The 21,018-nt window shown below is 36.9% G+C and overlaps 1 protein-coding gene across 16 annotated transcripts in view; it reads right to left on the bottom strand.

The window, feature by feature from the left end:
• ESRRG (estrogen related receptor gamma) overlaps positions 1–21,018 on the bottom strand; it is a 396,805-nt gene that overhangs the window by 141,981 nt on the left and 233,806 nt on the right. The window contains exon 1 of one of the 16 annotated variants that reach the window (XM_027641307.1): positions 17,373–17,433. The exons of the other annotated variants lie outside the window; for them this stretch is intronic. The gene's annotated coding sequence lies outside the window, so the exon portion shown is untranslated. Of the gene's footprint in view, positions 1–17,372; positions 17,434–21,018 lie in introns of those variants that run through there. 16 annotated transcript variants of the gene reach the window in all.

Raw genomic sequence — 21,018 nt, 5'->3', positions numbered from 1 at the left:
TCTCTGGTGTTACTATTATCATAAGAGTAAAATATATATTGTTTTAATAATCTGCTCTAATGTTTTAAGAATCTCACAATAAAATAACACAGGTAAAATTCTAATCAGTTTTGCAGCTGATGAAATTTTTTTTTTTACTTGTTTTTTTTTAAATTTCCCCAGTGCTCTCTCTACTCTCATTTTGGAAAGTAAATTTTGTTTTTATGAAAAATAAGCGACTGGCAACATTATCAATGCAATATATGCACAGTAGTGAAGTGCATTCAACTCAAGTTTTCCCAAACTAATCCTTAAAACAATTCAAAGCCTTTCTGGAGAGAATCTGTCACTGAAGCAATTCAACTTCTCTGCCACTTAACCTTTCTCCCTCTGCCCTGCTCTCCCCATCCTACTTTCATTCAGGGACTGCCAACAATAAGCATAAACAATAACAAGAAGGACTACTTCTGTTTACATTATTAGAACCTAAAGTTGTCAAAGCCACAAAAATTTAGCCAGATTTGCTATTTTTAAACTGGACTTAGTAGTATCAATATAGGGGTTTTGTATTTATTTTACCACTCTGAAGAAATATGATAGCAAATCACCCTTTTACCAAAAGAACCACCCCAACAGGCAACTCAGATACGTAATCCTTACAATATGACTATACTCTTCAATGAGATGTTTACTATCTTTTCAGCACCAAAGTTCTAGGTACCAAGGAAAAGAGAATTCACACCTCACACAGGATTTTCATCCCCTTCACTCCCTCAGCAAACTACTACCTTTATCTCTTCAAATACTAACACACCAAAAATGTATATAACAACATGACTCACTAACTACAAGGAGGAAAACAACAGGCTTTATGGAACACTATCAGATAGCAACATAAATGCTAGTATTTGCTACTTAGCCCATATAATTAATAATGCTGTAAATAGTCATATTAATACTACAAGGCATCAGTATTTAAAGCTGCAAGCTCTGTACTACTCTGAATGGTTTATGTGCTGTCCATAAAAAAGGTTTAGATGAAGAATTATGATTTTACACACAAAATATTCCTGGTTTAGGTACTTTTTTTTATAAATTACTCTCAGAGGTCATGGAACACAATAAAGAATTCTGATTCTGACCACAAGGCAACTTCAGTTCTTTAAACAGATGAAAACTGAAAAAAAAAAAAAAAAAAAAAAAGCCAAACACAGGACAATTAATTATAGTACTTAATATATTTATATTATAATATATTATAATTATACTCCTTTTCTATACTGGAAAAAACTAAATATTTATTGTACAAGATGCAAGTGAACCTGGACAACTGGAAAGGGTTTATTATCCTTTAACCCCTTCCTCCAAGTACTTTGCCAGGAAATTCACTATATCAAGTGACTTGGACATGTAAGCTTTGAAGGATTTAGTCCCAAAAACTAGTGTTTCATTTCAGGAGCAGTTTTTCAGCTTTTGCTAATAAAAAAGGGCATTCTAAACATAAAATATATGTCAAGGGATACTTGCTTCTTTCTTTGAAATACAGAAAAAGAAAAAATGCTCATTTCCACTTGTTTCATAAAAATATATTTTTAAAAGACTTGGAGCATCTGGAACCTTAAATCAACAAAAGACACCCTGTTCTCAATCAGTACACACAAATCAACCATTTTTGCTCTAAACATAGGTGAAAGCAGAGCTTTCCTTGAGCACAAAATGTAAAGTTCAAACTGCAACGAGAAAAAGCACAGGGAGAAGACAGTACTTTCCCCTCACTTTTAAAATCAGCGAGTTTCAGGGATATCAGGACAGAATTTTGATTCCAGTATCCTGCTAGATAACTGACAACCCAGGTGCCAGTGCAGGCACCTTAGATGCAAATGAATTTGGTTCCATGCAGTAAAGACACAGTTGTTTTCAAGATTCAGCTCACCTGGTTACAGGATCTGGCCAGCATTTTAGAAAAACTTATGCCATTGTTCAAACCAAAGCAATAACAACACAGAGCCATTCACAAAATGAAGGGCAAATCTTGCAGACCTCACATAGGGCAGAAAGCTCCAGGATGAGAAGCAACCAAAATTCCTACTAACATTCATTTATTCGGAAAATATCTAATTGAGGTAATGTGTGTTCATTTGGCAGTCCTTTCACAGCCTGCTGGTGCACAAGGCATTTAGATGCTTTGGCCTAAACGCACAAAATTCCTTCAATTGGCTTTTAAATTTAAAATTTAAGTGTTCCTTTTAAAGTCATGTCCTTGCAGTTCTGAAGTAGCTGCTAATCCTTTTATATGCCATAAAGTATTTTCATCATTTTTTTCCCCCTGCAATTGTTTCCTGATTCACCTCAGTACATATAGTGTACTCCCAAAATTATTTAACAGTGGAGTCACCCTACGGGAAGAATGAGAACTCACAGACCTGGAAAGTTAAGAATCATCGAGATTAAGTTACTTTCAAAGGTTAAATTAATCTTCATTTAATGGGGGGATCACATTTTAGATGTAAGATGGATATTCAGACCGACTCAGATACTTGAAAATACTCTCCAGGATCTCAACTTTTGCAAACAAAACTTCTTCAATCTGAGAAAGATACACGACACAGAATCTTTTAATTTGAAAGATGACAAAGTGGATTATTCGTTAGTTACACGTGCCAGTAGGGTGATCCATTACCATGTACCTTCTACTGCAAGTACACGATGTGCCTTAATAGTAGTTAGAGCCTTATTGGCTTAAAAAAAAACGTAAAAAGGGTTTTGCATGTGAATTGAACTTAATAGGTTTGACATGGACTAACCTTAAAGAATCCAATCCACTCAAATCCCTTTGAAGGCTGCAGCTGAATTTCATGCAAATCTTAGAGAAGTAGCCAGGCTGCTAGGATTTCAAGATGCTGTGTCCCTTTCTTCTGCAGATCTAAACCCAGGCAAAACAATGGCACAAAACCCTCCCACAATTTCAAGGATTCCTCTTAAGATGATCCTGGTTTTGTTCTTTGGCCCAGGAAAATCTGACATTTAAAATTCAAAAGGAAGAAGAATCTGACACCAGGAAATATACCCAAGTATGAAGCCAATCTTTTATTTTTTTAAACACAGTACTGGACTAATGTTTCAAACATTGAAAAAAAAATCTGACACAGCACCACTATTATTAAAATGCCTAGAACAGAGTGATGCAAATGAATTTTTATGCTCAAATCTAGCACTAATGGCTTTTCTTTTCTAACAATAATTCAATTTTAGCAATAAATAATCCACCATAGTCTAAACCTTCTGGTGGTCATTTTGAAATTTAAGCAAGTAACCTGAAAATAAACCTATTTATTTAAGACCACTGTAACTATAAAATTCTGTTTTCCCATCTCCATTAAAAATATCTAAAAATATTTAAGTGTTCTATGTACATTTATGCACCAGAAAAGCATATATATTTGTTTGTGTAACAATATATATATACTGACAGCTGGAAAATTATTTGTTTGATGACTAGATTTAATCTTCACCTGATAAACATGAGAGAATAAGGAAAAGGAAAAGCATGTGTCAACTGCTTTTCCTCTTAGAATAAAGTACAGATGACTACAAATGTAACTATAACCAAATCAAAACCACAGAGTGTGTATAAAGCACTGACTATGCAAAGCAGTTATAAATTCTTGGTTAACAAAGGGCACAGAAAGCTCTTAAAGGAAATATTTTATTTCTGCTAAATTAATACCTAAAAGCATTACATTTCATCAGTTTCACTTAGGTTTAAAGTCCCCAAAGATTCTCCTCCTGAAACTGGCTATATTTTATGTGCAAACCAGGCTGAGAGCTATCTAAATCTAGATAAAACTCATTGGCTTGTAATCTTCACAATGATCTATACATCTAAATCTATATGCAAATCAAATGCTCTCATGCATTAACACATTCCAGAGCATCTAGGAGTAAGAGAGTGCTTTCTCCCTCTCTCAACTCCCCTCCTTTGCTCCTCTCCCCCTCTCTTTATTTACACTAGCTACCTAAATAATTCACACCGCCTTCTTTTCAGCCTCAATGTTCTTCTGTTGAAGCCCGCAATGAGCTATTGCAGTAACCAGATGGACACATGAATGCAGCAGGTGGGACAGATGGCAGACCGCCCTGTCTGACGCTGGCTGCCTCAGCTTGGACTGCCTTTTCCTTCCAGGTACATTATCATCAGTGTAGCAGAAAGCAGCACGCAGAGGGAAAAAACCCTTTACATACAATACTATGTGAACTAGTTAAATAAATGACCAGATGCTTATTTGCTTTTTAAACCGAAATGCAATCTACTTAAGAGTGTGTAAGAAGCATTTCCCTTCTCTCTTCCCTTAAAGGAGAAAAGTCCATCTCTATTCTCCAGTAAGCCTCCTGAGTGCTGTGCATAAAACAAAACACACCTGAAATCTCACCAAGATCTTAAACTCATGACTTCACAAAAATTTTGATTCATCTTCAATTCCCAAGTACCTCTGTACTTTCACAGGCAACTGTTTTAATTTTTTTGTATATAAATCTATGTATCTTCTGGTACATAGTCACAGTTTTTAGATGAAGTCTTAAGAGCTAGTATAATATTCACTACATACAGTGAAAAGCCTCAGTTTCCATCTATGTAAGTATTTTTTTGACTGAATTTCTTCTGCTTCCCATCTCAAGAGATATATAGAAATAGTAAGTTTATTACAAAATATCTGATACTACTATGGAAAATGCAAACAAAAGGTGAGGCAGCAAGTCTGACTGCAAAAATTAACAATTTAATATGATGTTTTCCTCTCTGGAACACTGGGCAAAACACACTGAAGATGATAGTAAGAAAAAAAACCAAAAAATTATAATACGTGCTTTGTTAAAGAGTACATGAAAGAGAAAAAAAAAAAAAAAGAAATCTGATGACACATCTGGCAGAGTTTGAGGGGCACCAGTATCACTGTATCACAGAAGTTGCCCTTTTTATACAAAATGTATTGCTGTCCAAATAAGCAGAAGTAATTAACTTCATTTTCCTGTTCAAGTCAGCAGGCAACTGATTCAGTGTATTAAGTGAAATCACTGTTTCAAAATCAAAACCACACCCCTTGTGCTATGTCAGCGACAGCAGCCTGTGTTGCTCCCAGGTCTGTTTCCCTTTCACAGATCTTTTCCCTTTACCTCCTTCTCATTAACTGCACCTTCTCTGAGCTGACACAGGTGACACCACCCACCTCGCCATCAAACACCACATAGATTTCTGCTGATCTGCAATAAAACAACCCACACTTCCTTGTTAGCCTTCCTTGGTGTACTTGAAATTAAAAATACAAAATCACACACACCAATTTTATGCAACTATATATGCACACATACAGAGTATGGTTGTACTTGCCACATTAAAAAAGCAGCTTTCAGGAATTGCTTGTATTTGTAGTCAGCAAAGCCCTTGAATAGGAACTACCTGTGTATTTACACATTGTACAGCAAAGACAGTAGCATGACAGGGGCCTCCATAGGACCATAATATAAATACTAACAGGGTACATTATATGGAATTGATTGTCAATTACATTCAACTACTGAGTCAAAATATTCGGGGGGGGGTTGGGATTTTTTAATTAGAATAAGCAATTACATGATTGTACAAAAGAAAAAGTCTAAGTTGAGACATGTCCTGTGTAATATTCTGCTCCCCCTGAGCATACTGGTATAACTAATAAGAGAAACTGACTGTAAATAAACCTGCATGGGTAAACGAGAACTGGTCCAAACTGGCAACTAAAGCATGAAACAAACAGGAACTTATCTCTTCAGAGATTTAAATACACTCATTAGGGACTCAAATAATAATAAACATAATAATACAGCATCTAGTTTCATCTGGCCCAGGGAGAAGACATAGCAGCATTATCAAAAAGTCTATTCTTGTTTATTCCTGACCTGGCAGAAGCCAGGAATTACAGAAAACCTCAAGGGACAGACTGCTTTCATGGGATGCCCAGGCTGATTCTGAGGCCAAAGAGGTTAAGCACTTAGGATAAACTTTGGATAAGCAGCACAACTTCTGTATGCTTACATATCCTAACTGAAAATCCTGAACTTCAAGGTTTTATATTACCACCTCTCAGAAAAGGAAGCAGGAAAAAAAAAAAAGAGAGAGAGAGAGAAGGAAAAAAAAAGAAAAATGAAAGAGGTCAAAGGATACAGAGATCATACATGCAAACTAACAAAACTATGCAACAGAAATGGTGAACTATGCACTACCAGCTACAGAAAAGCATTGCACGTTATAGTAACCAGTTTACAACATCACAAAGAGCCAGTAAAAGCAGTGCACTTTATAAACATTATCACACAAGTCATGATTTTGCTATGATGATATAAGCTGTTTTCTCAACAACAATAGATGAACAGAACTCTGAACATGCAGGAACACCCTCTTTAAAAATAAACCTCTCAGCCACTGCCAGGTTGTCACAACAGGAACACGCACATTATTGGAGCAGCAATCACAGAACCAAACTTGGATTCAAAAAAGTGTATTGAATTGGTAAGCTTGTCTCACTACTGATAAAGTTAATACACTGAAAAATTAATTAATTGCCTTCTGTTTTCATCAGCAAAACTCACTGTTGAAACTATCATGTATATTCTTAGCACTGAAGCTGTGTACTTAACTGTATGTGGAGGGAAAAATTGAGTAAGAAAGAATGAAATTATATTTGCAAGGTCACAAGACCAGTACTATGTTCTTTCTGGTTTGGGCATATTTTCACAGTTTAGTTATTAAAGCAATTGCGTCTAACGGATTTAAATCCACTAATTAGTAAGGTAATGTGAGTACTCCAGGTATTTTAGAAAATATACTAATTCCTGACTACTTTTTGCTCTTAAACGAACCTATTCAGTTCTCTTTAACTTTAAATTTAAGCTTTGAATGTAATCTTCCTGCTTGGGTAACACTTGCCATTGCCTTGTGGACAACTTGTGTAAGCAAAGCTCTCATCATGTGCTGCCCAAGGTATCCCCCCAAAAATCAGACCTGTACCTCTCTAAGGAGGTGTACAGGGATGTTCTCACAGCAGAAGGAGTTGAGTTGCAGAGGTGTCTGTGAAGACATAGTCTGGACTTTACAAAAGCAACTATTGTTCATAAAGGCATTCCAGAAGACAAAAAAAAAAGCAAGCATGGGTAAATACATATCTATAACCTGGTAACTTGCAAGGAGTTAGTCTTATGAGAGGAGACTGAATGATAAAAAAAAAGTTCATCCTGTTCTATGAGAAAAGTAACTGTCAATCCCAATCTCATGAGAACATCATAGGAAAGAAGACATAATTATACTGAAATTGGACTAAACTAAATAGCATGAGGTTGATTTTCAAAAGGATCAAATTTTTCTTAAGAGTTCTACAAACAGATGTCATGATTTTTCCTAAGGTTGTAGAACTCCTAAAACTTATAACCACTTCAGGAGAAATGATTTGTGTTTTTCGTGAGTTGGTGTTTTGGTTTCTGAGGGGTTTGGAACTGGCTGTTTGGTTTTTTTTATTTTGTTCGAGGTTTTTCTGCTGAGGGTTTTTTGGGTTTGTCTTTTTTCCCACCTCGCTTTTCTTTTGTTTGTTATGTTTCTTTTTTAAATCAAACTACATATATAGTGTAAATGCAGCCTGATAGATACTAACCTCTTTTCAAAGTCTGGTCCAGGAATAATGGAAAAGAGGAAAAAAAAAAAGGGGGCAACAAAACCAACTCACATGTTAGTAGAATTACACACAGCATTTATAAAAAATTCTCTGACCTTAAATACATCTTTACCTAACATGAAAATTTCTATGGTCATGTAATATACCGATAGAAACAGGGAAATATGCATAGCTTATAAACAATCCTAATGTATAACAACAAGTAAATTCTGCTTTCACTGCAAATGTATCCCCTTAGTTTTAATACAGAGCATAAATGAAGGCAGATTTTGATGTTGAGTGTAACGGATATAATAAATACACCATTCTAAAATCTCCCAAACACAAATACAAGAATGGAAAAGCTGCCTTTTTAAAGAAAATGTGTACAGAAGAAATAAGCAGACATTAAACCCTAAGTTGTAAAGGTGTAATTTAAAAAGACAATAAAATCTACCTCCTCCACTATGTCAATGACCAAAAAAGTTAATATGCCGAATGCTGACATTCCATTTTCCCTTCCCTCTGCTTCAGTTTTGAAGCGCTAACTTTGAACAGCTTGACATTTGCCTCTCTGCCTTCGATTTAACATTAACAGAAGAGTACTCAGTACTCTTAAAAGAGGTAAAAGTGTCTTTAAAAATCTCAGATATGTAGTAATTCTTGCACTTATTTCTTTGCAGCTGAGCAGAGCCATTTACATAGTCCACTAAACACTGTTTAGTAAACATGACAAGAGTGCTTCTATCTTACTGCCCTTGTAAAACCAAGGCAGAGGTTCTGTTTTTAGTGCACACTCTGGTTCAGCGTTAATCCTGTTTTATGTTGTTCACACCTGCTGCTGACTAGCAGCCTGCTGATGGGTTGTGGTTTGTGCTGCTCCGAGACAATCCTCACCAGCTCCAACAAAAAACTAATCACTAAAGTGGAAACAAAACCCCAACTGCTGCACAAAAACTGTAAAAGGGAAGACCTGACATTCCTGCTTCATTTTCCTTACTCCACTACTCCTGACTAGTAAAAATTTAAAATTGGGTTTTAAAGGCATATTTTTTATTTAGTCCTCATGCTTAGCTTTTCTATGTCTTCTCTAGATTGCAAATATTAGAGACAAATATCATGGGCACAACCTTTATAAATATAAGCTGTGCAACTCACCTTTTCCTTTGTGCCTAATAAAATAATAGGCTTTGCTCTAACAAAAGTACTAAATGTTGATAATGCATCCTGTTGTGAACACTTAGGCTTTTGCAGATATAAAAAAAAACTTCCTTCAGCATATTTCCACATGAAATTCAAAAGGCTACTGTTGTAGAAATCAGCTTTTGTTTTTTAATCACAACACTATTCTACACACTTAAGGACTAAAAAAAAAAAAAAAAAGGAAAAAAAAAAGGCCATTAAGTCAGATCTTCCTTCCATTGACCCTAGTAGTAAAACACACCTATGGCTTCATTTGTATAGAAGATTGAATACTTTATCAGAGACAAAAATGTGATCTGTGATTAAAGGAATAGGTCTGAAATTACATAGTGCCCACAGCCAGGGAGAATAAGAGACTCAAGGAAAGGAAATCCAGTGAAAATAGAAACCTTTTGTTTGGCGAACACATTGATGCAAAATGCGCATTGAGATCAGGGACAGAAATCACATGCATATTTACCAACTCAGAGACTCAGATGTAGGCACTGTTATCTATATAACAAAGTTTGCACTGGAAAAGTCTCTAAAATGGAGGGCAGGACAAAGTACTTTCACACCTACTTTAAGGTACTCTTTATATGACTAGAATAAACATAACCTAGCATCAGAATATTTGGAGAGTGAACTCTGTCTCCTTTATCCTGTTATGCCATCTTGGTCTACTTCTTTCTACAAAGAGAAAAATGTTTTCTGTCCAAGAGCCAAGTTCCTATATCTCTTAAACAGTATATGAACCTTTCATAAATAAAATGTTGGTTGGAGGCCAGTCAAGGCAATTCTCCATCTATTAAAATTTATTTTGCATCTCATCAGCAAAGACACGCTGAGTGACCACCCTTTTTGACTTCTGAATTCTGCATAGGAACACCAAGGTGTTTCTGCATATATATATAGGAAGGTAATACATCAAGCAGACATATGTATTCCATGTTACAGCTTTACATCCAAAATTCATCACCAGGAACAAACCAAAACCAATTAATCTTCACCTAAATTCAGCATTTCAACCTCTCTTGCAATTCAGACGTAAAACCAAGAAAAAAAGGGTTCAGTCTCACTTTGTCTTACCATCTCCATCAGAAGGATTTCTACCTCCTCTTTAGGCAACACAAGGCTGAAGATGTGGGCATAATGCCAACACTGCTTTTAAGCTCACAGAGAAAATATTATGGGGTAATCTTACTATTTCCTGGTCACACTCCCTTAGGCAACTCTATACTAGTGCAAATGTCACATCCTGGCAGTGAGTCCTTGGACACAGGCTCCATTTCTTCATTGATTTATTTTAAAATACTACCAAATCATTCATTTTTTTAAAATCAATTAAAGAGACTGATCCAAAACCTGCTAAAGTGAATGGCATTCTTTCCATTTAGTTTTGAATCAGTCCACTACCAGTGGAAGCAAAAGATTTCTTAAGACAGATGCAAGGGCTTGGCAGCAGACTGTCCTTCTTAGCTTGGCAAATCTCTGCTAACTTACCTAACAATGGTACAACCCCCCCCATTAATTTTGTCAAACAGCTGCATCTGCAGTATTCGTGTTCCAGCATTACCTAATGTGCAAGTATCACACCTCTTTTTAAAATTAGAGGGAAGGAAAAAAAAAAAAGAAGGGAGTGGGGGGAGACTCCCCACCCCAGTCATCCATCAAGTGTACATCCTGGCCACTGCTCCTAAGAAATGTAATATATGCTAAAAAGATATAAAAAGACATAAAAAGCTTTCAGAAATAAAAGTGCTTCAGAAGCTAGATTTTAATATTGCCAAGTGGGTTTTTGCCAGATTATAAAGTTGACTTAAATGCCAGGATACCGCATTTCCGAAGTGGCAGCAGCTTACATATTGCCTCGTATTAGTGGCTGAAGTGTATTGCTGATTTCAAAGCTAGACTATCATCATCTGTGGGGGAGAGCAGATAAATAAATAAATAAAAATTGGCATTCCCTACCAACCTTGCTACCTGCTGCCTTGAAGCACTCTTTTCAAGTGCGGCCTCCACGGGAAAAAAAAAGTTAAGACCACTTTATTTTGATTATAGTGCTTTCCCCAGGCAGGAATTTTTATTTCAGTTAGAATCTTTAAACCATTACATTTTCAGTGATGCATTTTTATATTTACAGTTGACATCTTCATAGAAGAATGAAACCTTTGAGCAACAGCTCTAAAGCATGAAGGTTGCCTGCAGTAAGTACTTAAATTATTTTACACCCAAATGGAGCCTGTTGTTTTTAGCTAAAATTTAATAAACCTTAAATCAATGACCTTTCTTTTACTGAAAGCCTGCACTTTGGAAAACTAACTTTCCCAAGAAACATATTTTGGTGAATAAATGCCAAACAAAGGGCTATTTAAATCTAAACATTTTCTCAATTTATAGCTTGTGAATATTTAGTTCCTAAATTCCCGACTGCAACCTAATGTATAGAACAGTGGTGCCTTGGTTTAATCACATATCATTGATTTCAGTGTGTCACAGTGATCTCATTGACAGTAATCAATAATAATCCAAAATCAATCAAATATGTTCTTGCACTATCATTCATCAAATTTGAATATCTCAAAATTAATTGTAAGCATGTGAAAGAACCTAGAAATAAATTTTGAAAAGGTACAAAAATAAAAATCAGATAATAGTGCATCTGAGCATTTTTCATGCCTGCTGGGGTAAGTTAATGGTGAATCATACCTTCCCTTCCCAGCAAAGACTGAGATATATTCTTTTTCGAACATGAAAATACACAGCGACTGAAGGCAGAGGACACGCTAGTAAATGATCAAGGATTATTTAATGAACAGCCGTGTCACATGCCGAATATCAAACGTGTTGCCAGTATATTACAAAATGCACAAGTGTGTTACACTATGAAAAACTGCACATTGTAAGTTAGCCACTGCACTTCACAGAGAAAGAAAGGATAGAATTACTGAATCTCTACCAAAAGCATGAATAGATGTGGCCACTTATCAAAAGAGCTGTTATTGTTGCTGAGGACTCATCTCTAAACACATTCACCTGTAATTTTGTCAAGGTAATAAATCCTTCCATTCATTACAGCACACTCAAAAGCACCCTGCTATTTAATTTAAATGGAAAAACGGCCCAAAGTGTCTAAAACATTTACTTTTGCTAATGTAAAAGTGCTGGCATTTTACTTCATTCCTGATAAGCCAGTGCCAATGGATGTGATTATTCTTTTCTTATTCAAAGCATATCAGTAGTTCGAAAGCACTCTCAATCTTATCAGGTGTATGAACAGCACAGTTACTGAAAACAGTTTGTACTGCTCCTCTCTCTTTCTGCCAGGCTATCAGATAAACCCAACTAACTAACTGTATTTACACACAATCAAACATAAGCTGTGTCTTCAACACACTGTAGTCTGTTTCTGGCATGTTACAGGTTTTCTGCTTGACATTAGTTGTAACCAAAACAGCAGCAGTGAATTAGCTTAGAACAAAAATACAGTCACTCCATAGGACCTAACACAAAAGCGACACGGAGAGGAAAAAAGAAAAAGAGAAACATTTTGTGAAGTAAGAATGATCACTTTCATCTCAGTATTTCATAGGTATTTATCTGGTGCTACTTGAAAAAGAGCATGGAAGCAGTAGGATTCAAATGCACTTGAAACAGACCTGACACAGGCCTTAAGAGTAGAAAAATAATTTCTTTTTTTGTTTATTTTATTCTCCTGTCCTCTAGGAACTGTCTCTGATTCGCAAGGGGTGAGAAAGTGAAAGAAAGAAAGGAAAATGGTTGCAGCGTCTGAAAGCATTTAAATGCCTTTACTGTTTTTGTCTGTAACGAGACTGATTTTCATGATCCAACTTTCGTTTGGCACTAAAAGATCCCCACAAAAACAAACCAAAAAAACACTCTACCCCAAACAAGCCTCTCGGCAACTGTCCTTTTCATTCAGTGTCTCAGATACAGAATTTTCAGTGCTAACTACTGAGGAATAATACAAGATCAACTACTTCAGAAGGGCCACGGCTTTGAAGATTGTGCTTACTGCACAGACATAGGAAATAGGTACAGCATCTCCCTTCATTCTCCTCAGGATGACAGTATATTCTCAGAATAAGCGTAGCACTGCAAGCGTTAAACATTAACCTGGCTGTGCACTGGGTACTTTCAGCTAGCTAAATGAAAAGTTCTGGAATGCCAGGAGAAATCCTGAGTTTCAGCTCTTTGATTAATTACAGCCTTCTTCAGTAGCTGAAGCTCCAGCCCCTGAGTGGAGGCTCCTTCCCACCACCCCCTCCCACTGACAGCCTATCCCTGAGTACTTCTGATGGAGCAGCAAAGGCCAGGCACGTGCCACCACCTGAGCCCATCCTGTGCTTCTGCCTGGGCTCCCGGCACAGAACTAGCCATCCTCTAGATTTGTAGGAGAACAATGAGCTGAATTAAGCCAAGTGTGCAGCACCAGGTAATTCAGCCAATTGTTGTTTCTCCATCTGTGACACCACGGCCTGGTGATTGATGGGACAGGTGTCATTCATACGAATGTCAGCCACTGACAGTGGCTGCTCCGCTCTGTAAATATCACCCAGCACCAACTGGACCCAAGCAGTTCCTGGGAGAAGAGCAATGGGGTGTCCCTGGATGTTACTCAGCTACTGGAAATCCGATTCTCACCCCTTTAACGCTCAGGGGAACAGTTGGTTGAAGACATGGCATTTCATGCCACTTCAAAACATCTCATCTGTCCCACCACTTAATGGCTGCTATGAGAACATTGCTAGGGAATTCTTCCGCTGACGGAAAAGTGCATATAATTCAGTAGAGGAAATCTTGCATTCACGGAGCATTAAACTACCACAGTGTGTGTGGGGGGGAAATATCCACTTTTTGCTGTAAGAATTTTACCGTTCTCCAGAGATAATTTTACTTGCAGTGCTTGTGCACTTGCTTTTGGAAACACGCTCTGAATCTGTTTTAGACGGCCCATGAGTTTTAGCCTTTTTTTTCTTAACTAGATCCTTTTCTGGGGGGGTTTTTTCCCTTAAAAGTGAAAAATAATTGTGCAGAAGAAACCTCATAGACTTTCTGAAATTAATTCCTCTGAAAACTATTTTAGCGTTAATACTTGTCAATTGAGTATATCACAGTCCCCCCAAAGCAATAAAATATCAACTTAAACATAAAAGGAGATTGGCATTCATCCTCCACAAAGATAGGACCAAATCCTGCAGCCAATTTGATGACAGAAAAAAATTTAAAAGTAAATAAAGAATATACAGAAAATTCCTTGATCCTTTGTTACATTTCCAATACATGGAGAACTATACAAACTGCCAGTAGCAGCGTACTAAGAGTACATAAAGGAGTACGATTTCACCATTTTGTTAAGTATTGTTTTTAATAGATTTTCGTGTCTGGTATTTCTTTAAAAATATTCACATGTGAGATGGAAAAAAGTGTTTCTTTCAAAAACAGCTCTAGAAACAAACCCAGAAATAGGGGGAGAGGGGTGAAAGAGCAGCAATAACACGTACAAGAATGGTCTGAATAAAACAAGTCACCTCCTCCTCACCAGTCCTGGCACCTTATGGGAAAGAATTTTGGAAATGCTTAGGAACAAGCTAGCACTGCATTTTAGATATGACTTTTTCATCTCTACATCTACAGGACTTTAAATTGTTTCATGTCTAGCTGGCTAGGAGGGGGGAGCGCACACACACACAACTGGCTTATAATTTTTTAATTATTTTTACTTTTTAAAAAATTTTTATTTCCTTGTTTTTTGTTTGTTTATTTGGGGTTTTATTTCTGAGGACGTTCAAAACAAGAAACAGCAACTCCACATCATCTTCTCATTCTAACTTGCCAAAGCCATCAATCTCTGATCACACCTATTAGAATCTCACTGTAGCCAACACTACATTTTGCGACAGCTTGACCAGTTGTTTAAGGAAAGAGTGTGTGATGGAGCAAAGCTAAATCGACACATCTGTGATACTTCTGACACTCCTCAGCATGGCTAATATTAATTTGTTTTCTTTGGCTAGGTAAGTGCTGCCAAAACACATTACATATGGTATGTAGTTCCAATCAAAATGATGAAAAGGAGATGTGCAGGTTTTTTTCCCCACTTACAGCAACATGAAAAGACACAGAGGAGTAAAGAGACATCCACTCTAAGCTACAGAGTAATAACCTAAAAAACCTCAAATCACTTTATCTTAAAGTTTGGTTTCAGAACAAAACTCTTTAAGAGAATCTTACGCCCTCCCATATAAAGACAGCACTCAAAGCTGCATAGAGTTTTACTCAGGGAAAGGGAATATAATTTTTAATGGTTGATAAAAGGATATATTTGGACTATTCTCACATGCATAGGGGTAGCTAATTGTATTTCAGCAGGTTATCATATAAATAAATGTGCACAATTCTGTACAAGGATACTATAAATGGCTTGATTAGACCGAGAACAAGGAACTTCTATTTCATACACTCTGATATAATAACTTACCACAGTACATGGCGATCCTTCTCCAATTTCACATTTCAAGTTCTGTGTTAGTGTCATAAAAAGTAAGAATTTTTTGTTTTGTTTTGCCTCATAAATTATTTTTATCTAAATCCGCAAATTTCATCAAGATTTCATACAAATTCAGAATGGTGACCCACGGTAAAAATCAGACATTCAGCGGTAAAGAAAAACAGCCAATGCTTATCTTACACCATGTGAAAGTACCAATATTGCTCTAATTTTCATCAGGCTATTAATAGATGTTTCTGCTAGCAAGTATAGGAAGCTGAAGTGAAAAAATTAATTTTATATCAATTTTAAAAGAAGTGGGAAATGATGCTCTGATTAAAAAGCTACGCTACTTAAAACAGGAAAATAATTGGAAATTAGATAAGATTCCCTTTAATGTAAACCTGCTATATTAAGGAATAGCAAAGAGAAAAGCCCCTCTTTGTTTGAAGGAAATAAGAATTAGATGAAAAAACACTACAAGTGTTATGTAAACAAACCCAAAAGATTTAGATCTTCTGCAACAAAGCAAATACATAAATTGTTTCAGAAGACATACGTGTCAAAAGGCAGCGATCTACCATTCTAGAAAAGTTACACTCCAAAGTGCTACTGAAAAGGCAATACCAAGTCATTTAAAATATAATTATGGAATGCTATCTAAAAAAGCAGGATACAATTCAGTTTCATATTTTTCTTTAATGTTTCACAGTATTTTTACTTCTCGACAAAAAAAAACATAACAAAATCAAAAAACCAAAATCCCCACAACTATAGGACTTTTGGAGAGGACTAAGGACCATTACAATTGAATGTGTACTTTATATTTTTGCTTGAGGACATCGTGATGTATATTAACAACCATATGTAGGAGTCATCCCCCCCTAAAATATTCTTTAGGTGTAAATACAGCCAAGAACACATGTAGCTGAAAAAATATTTCTCCACTTGACAGCCAAAACTTTCAGGAATAAATATTATTATATTCATTTACTTAGAATAAGAAAATCTTAAAAAAAAAAAAATACAGCATCTTTTAAAAGCAAAACTGTGAGTACAACACAAAAATTGCTAGAGTAGATGGAGAATCTGGTATAAAATCAGGTGCAAACACTTTACATTGCTGACCAGCTCTCTTCCCATGTATAAAAAAAAAAACAAACAGGTAAAACCACATAAAAGCAGCTGGATTTTGACAAGCAACTGCATAGAGAGAAGTTATACAGCTCTGCTTATATATACTTACTGTATACATGTCTGTGTGCGTGCACACAACAATAGACGTACACTGCCAAAACTGCATAAGGAATACACTATATACCTGTAACACACACACAGGCATAGATATAAACGAATTTCAACACAAAACTTGCGTTGAAAATAGACAGAGGATTTCACATGTAATGCAAATATATACAACAAAACCACATACATACGTGCTGCTACAGATATGACTGTGCACGTATGACTGCCTAACTCAAGCCTAAAAGACGATACACAAAATGTAAAAGAACACGTAATAAGTGGAATGTCAAGCTGCAGCGACTGTTGGTGTCATCCCTGCACCATGAAACATACATATAAGTATGACTGGAGACAGAGAGGCTAAATATTTCACTGTCAGTGCATGTTGAGAAATGCAATTCATTTCTCTCTCATGTGCTTTAGGACAATGACAATTTAATACAAGGCCAGTGGATGTAAAAGAGATAAAAACTGAACAAACTGGCCCGGTATAATCACAGATTTCCTCTAGAGAGCTCGGTAGCGTGAGGCTCATATGCACTTGTAACGGATCAACATTTTATTGTTTCTTCCCTCCATGAATTTCCTGTGAAAAAGAATTCATAGCAAAGCTTATCTTACAGACAGGCTACTCTGGGCTTCAATAGGAGCAAGAATTCCTTCCATATTGTTTTGCCTACTTATCCTATGCTTTTCATTTATTCTAAGCAAAAAAATAATTATTTGATATACTTCCTCGAAAGGTTCAAATAAGCTTTTTTTTCATTCCTACTTACACTTTCACAGAGGTGCAAGCAACCTCCCTGTAGGTCAAGGGTCAGTCCTTTAAAAACTATTCTGTAAAATGAATAATCACATCACTTATTCATGAATAATTTATATTTTTATACCATAATTTTTCTATCTTAACTTTGCTCTGTAACATACAGAAATAGCAGCATAACATTTGGACTGACATATCTGTGAGAATAGACATATACTTTTTAGCTACTCAAAGCAAAGTAGGCTTCAAGTATTGTTAAATATTATCATAGACAAGTTACCTTCTCTATTTGATGAATAGCACCATGTATTTGAAATTAATTGCAAAAGTAGGGTTGGCTAATGAGGTGGCCCTTATCTTTTCTCAGCAGTGCAAGCACAAGTATTTTTCTGCTGGCTCAATATTTTTTAAATGCCCAAAGTGCTATTAACTAAGTTGAAATCTGATTAAAATATGAACTTCAAAATATTCACAACAGCTAATGCACTTACACACACACACACAAAAAAAAAAAGCTAAGGAAATTCTTATCTCTTTTCTTATCATTAAGCATTTGTTTTGAAAAATAATAATTAAATAAATTGTTCCCTATAGATTCTGCCAGTTGTTTTGCTTCCCATTAGCATCTTTGAAAACAGTTTGTTAAGACAATAATTATTCTTTATTATGGAACTATGGGGATGATGCCCTTCTACCTGACTCAGTCTAAAAAGAAATTTGTGGAAAATGTTAAAGCTTAAGGACTATTAGAAAAGGACAGCGCGCTTTAGGAAAAAACAGGGGGGAAAAGTACGGAAAAAAATGATCAGCCATTCCAAAGAATTAACGGATATCCACAAGGGCTTTGCTAATAACACGGGTTAATTACTGCTGAAATGCACCAGGCTCAGTAAATAAAAGAGCACAACCATAAACACATTAAAATGAGCACCCATCACTAAAAAAGGGGCAAGCCCCAGTAAAGGAAAAGCTGCCAGATGGGCATTTCAGAACAAATCCTTTATACTTTCTGCAGAATTTAAAAACTTGCCAGCAGTCTATCAGAACTAAAAGAGCAAAGCCCTACGACCAAAAACAGGCAAGGAAGAAGGGACCAGGGCCTGCCTGCTGCCCAAGGGGAGAGCCCTGGGAGAGCTCAGGCAGGGTCTGGATGCTCACCCATGCTTGGGGGCTGGCTGCACCATCCAGAGCCTTGTGCCACCTTACACACCGGGTACACGTACAGAGGCCTAGAGCTTATGAGTGAAATATTAGCTTGGGCTTTATTTCTTAGTAACAACTGTAAATAGCTATCTAATAAGACAAATGCATGAGGTTAAAGACCTTCAAAGCTTGGAGAAACCATGGAGTGGAATCGCGTCTGCTTCCCACTTCACAAAGAGAAGTGTTCTTCAGTCCACCCCTTTCCCCCCTTTACATATGAAAGACACTTCTAAAAAATTCTTCAACAGTCAGAAGCTACGTCAAAATATTTTAAAGAGTGAAACTGACACAAACTCTTTTAAGTTTAGCATATAATCACCCTGCACACACGCAAACATACACGCATGTGAATCTACACACACACACTCATATTCATCCGTACACAAACATAACCCAGACAGACTCGCAGGGTAACTCCACACATCATTCCCACATCGCAACACGAGAACGGTTAGAAAAACATAAAATATGTACACCAACCATCACTGCACTGAAGTATTCACATGATGTGACACCTATGACCACTTTTTAAACGTTACAGCCTTTCGACACAACCTTTATTTCTTGTCAGCTGTGTATTCTATCGCTTGCATTCTAAGACGAAACTCTATGCACATGAACAGCTGAATTTGCTCCACATTTAAACGCAGTTGCACATTTTTAAATGGAGAAAGTAGGGAAACTGCTAAATGTTCAAATGAATGAAACACAGTGAGCCACAAAAGGTAAACATACATAATGCACAGCAGATTTCTGGAGCTACAAATCTGCTCAATTTTTTATGTTTGGCATTCAGAGACCACGTTCAAATTTACTAAACTACTCCCGTTCTTTCCTCTCTCCCCCCTTTTTTGGAGTGTTTCAATTGCCTTTCCTTCTTCCAACAGCTGTGACAACTGTTAAAACAGTCAGTAAAATTAAGTCCGCTCTATAATCCTTTAGTCAACGTTACATTTTAATCAGAGGTTGAGGGAGATTTCCTGTTATGAACGCACCGATTCATTTAAAATTATTAAACTGACACATATGTCAAAATGAGCAGATATATTTATTGCATCTGCTAGGTCATTACCTATTAGTAATTATTAGTGCTATTGTTATTGCTGAAAGAGCAAAAATTCAAGACTGCAGCTGGCTTTAAGTTATTGCATTCTTTAACATGCTCTGCCTTAAAATCAAAGCATACCTAGTCATGGTCAGACAGATGTCTCTGCACTCTCAAAATGTTCGGACAATTTTTAGCTCGAATCCTCTCTACCCTCACCCATAACAGAAGAACTGCAGAAACTACAATACCTATTTCGTATGTCCTTATGCTCATATGTGCATATGCATGTTACAACATATAGTCAAATCACGATTACTATGGATATCATTAATGTGTAAAACTCTGGAGTTTATTAATTGAGACTGAGAAGCAGATATGTTTCTGAATGTTAGTTCTTTCCCTGTGTCCATTGAATCCCACACGCCTCAAGCCCTACAGTCACACAATATATTGAGAGTGTTTTAAGATGACTTTGAATTGAGCCAAAGAGGAAGAAAAAAATTAGTTCGAATCTTGCACCAGAGCCAAAAAGACATGTGCCCCGATTTCATTTAAATGCATCTACTCTAAGAGGCTTATCTAAACTAATCATTCAAATTAGCTGTAAGAAGGTAAATTCAAGAAAGCTCCTTTGGGGGGGCTCGGGGGGGACAAAACATCCAAAAAAAAAAAAAAATCACAAAAAAGCCCAACTAACACCCAACTTATCGTCTCTTTATATATTTTATAAAAAACGTGTCACTGTGATAAAAGCTGTAGAAACTGCATTCTTATATTTATGAAGCTATCTTACACTATACACAGTGCACTGATCTACAAACCATATCTGAAAGGGCACCCTCCTCTGTTTATTTTCTTTTATTTACCCCGGAACATTACAGTGGGTTTTCCCTGCGTCCCCTTCCCAAATTGTACTCCTGCGAGCCAGGCTGTTTGCTACTTCCCGTATTATTTCACTAACGTGCAATCACCGCGATTCACTTTTCATGCCTGGCTTAATTATCAACAGCCCTGCACTGTGCAGGCAGTAAGGACAGCTAGTGGGCATCTACCTATAGTACACTGTCACCTCCCGAGCAGCCTCTCCGTCGCTGCGTCCGGGGCGATGCTGGCGGCCAGCCGGGGCTTCTCCGCGGCGCTACTGTCCCTCTCGGCGTAACACCGGCACACAGCTACGTAACTGGCTCGACATAAAGAAAAATGAACCGGTGACAGCTCCCGTGATACCCTAATATTTAATCCCGGCTGCGGGGCTCAAATCAAGTTCAGGAGCCGCTCCTCAGACCCCCGTTCTGTTCGGGGCGCCGCGCTTTCCGCCGGAGTCACTCCGCCAGGTTACCTAAGAAGTGCCAGCCAAGAACTGTGGCTCCTCAAAAAGTGTTCGGAGGGAAAAGCAGCAGCGGAAGGA

Source organism: Corapipo altera, unplaced genomic scaffold (assembly GCF_003945725.1).
Source record: "Corapipo altera isolate COAL_440 unplaced genomic scaffold, ASM394572v1 48b, whole genome shotgun sequence".
Classification (NCBI taxonomy): Eukaryota; Metazoa; Chordata; class Aves; order Passeriformes; family Pipridae; genus Corapipo; species Corapipo altera.
This window is presented reverse-complemented; position numbering and strand designations above follow the sequence as displayed.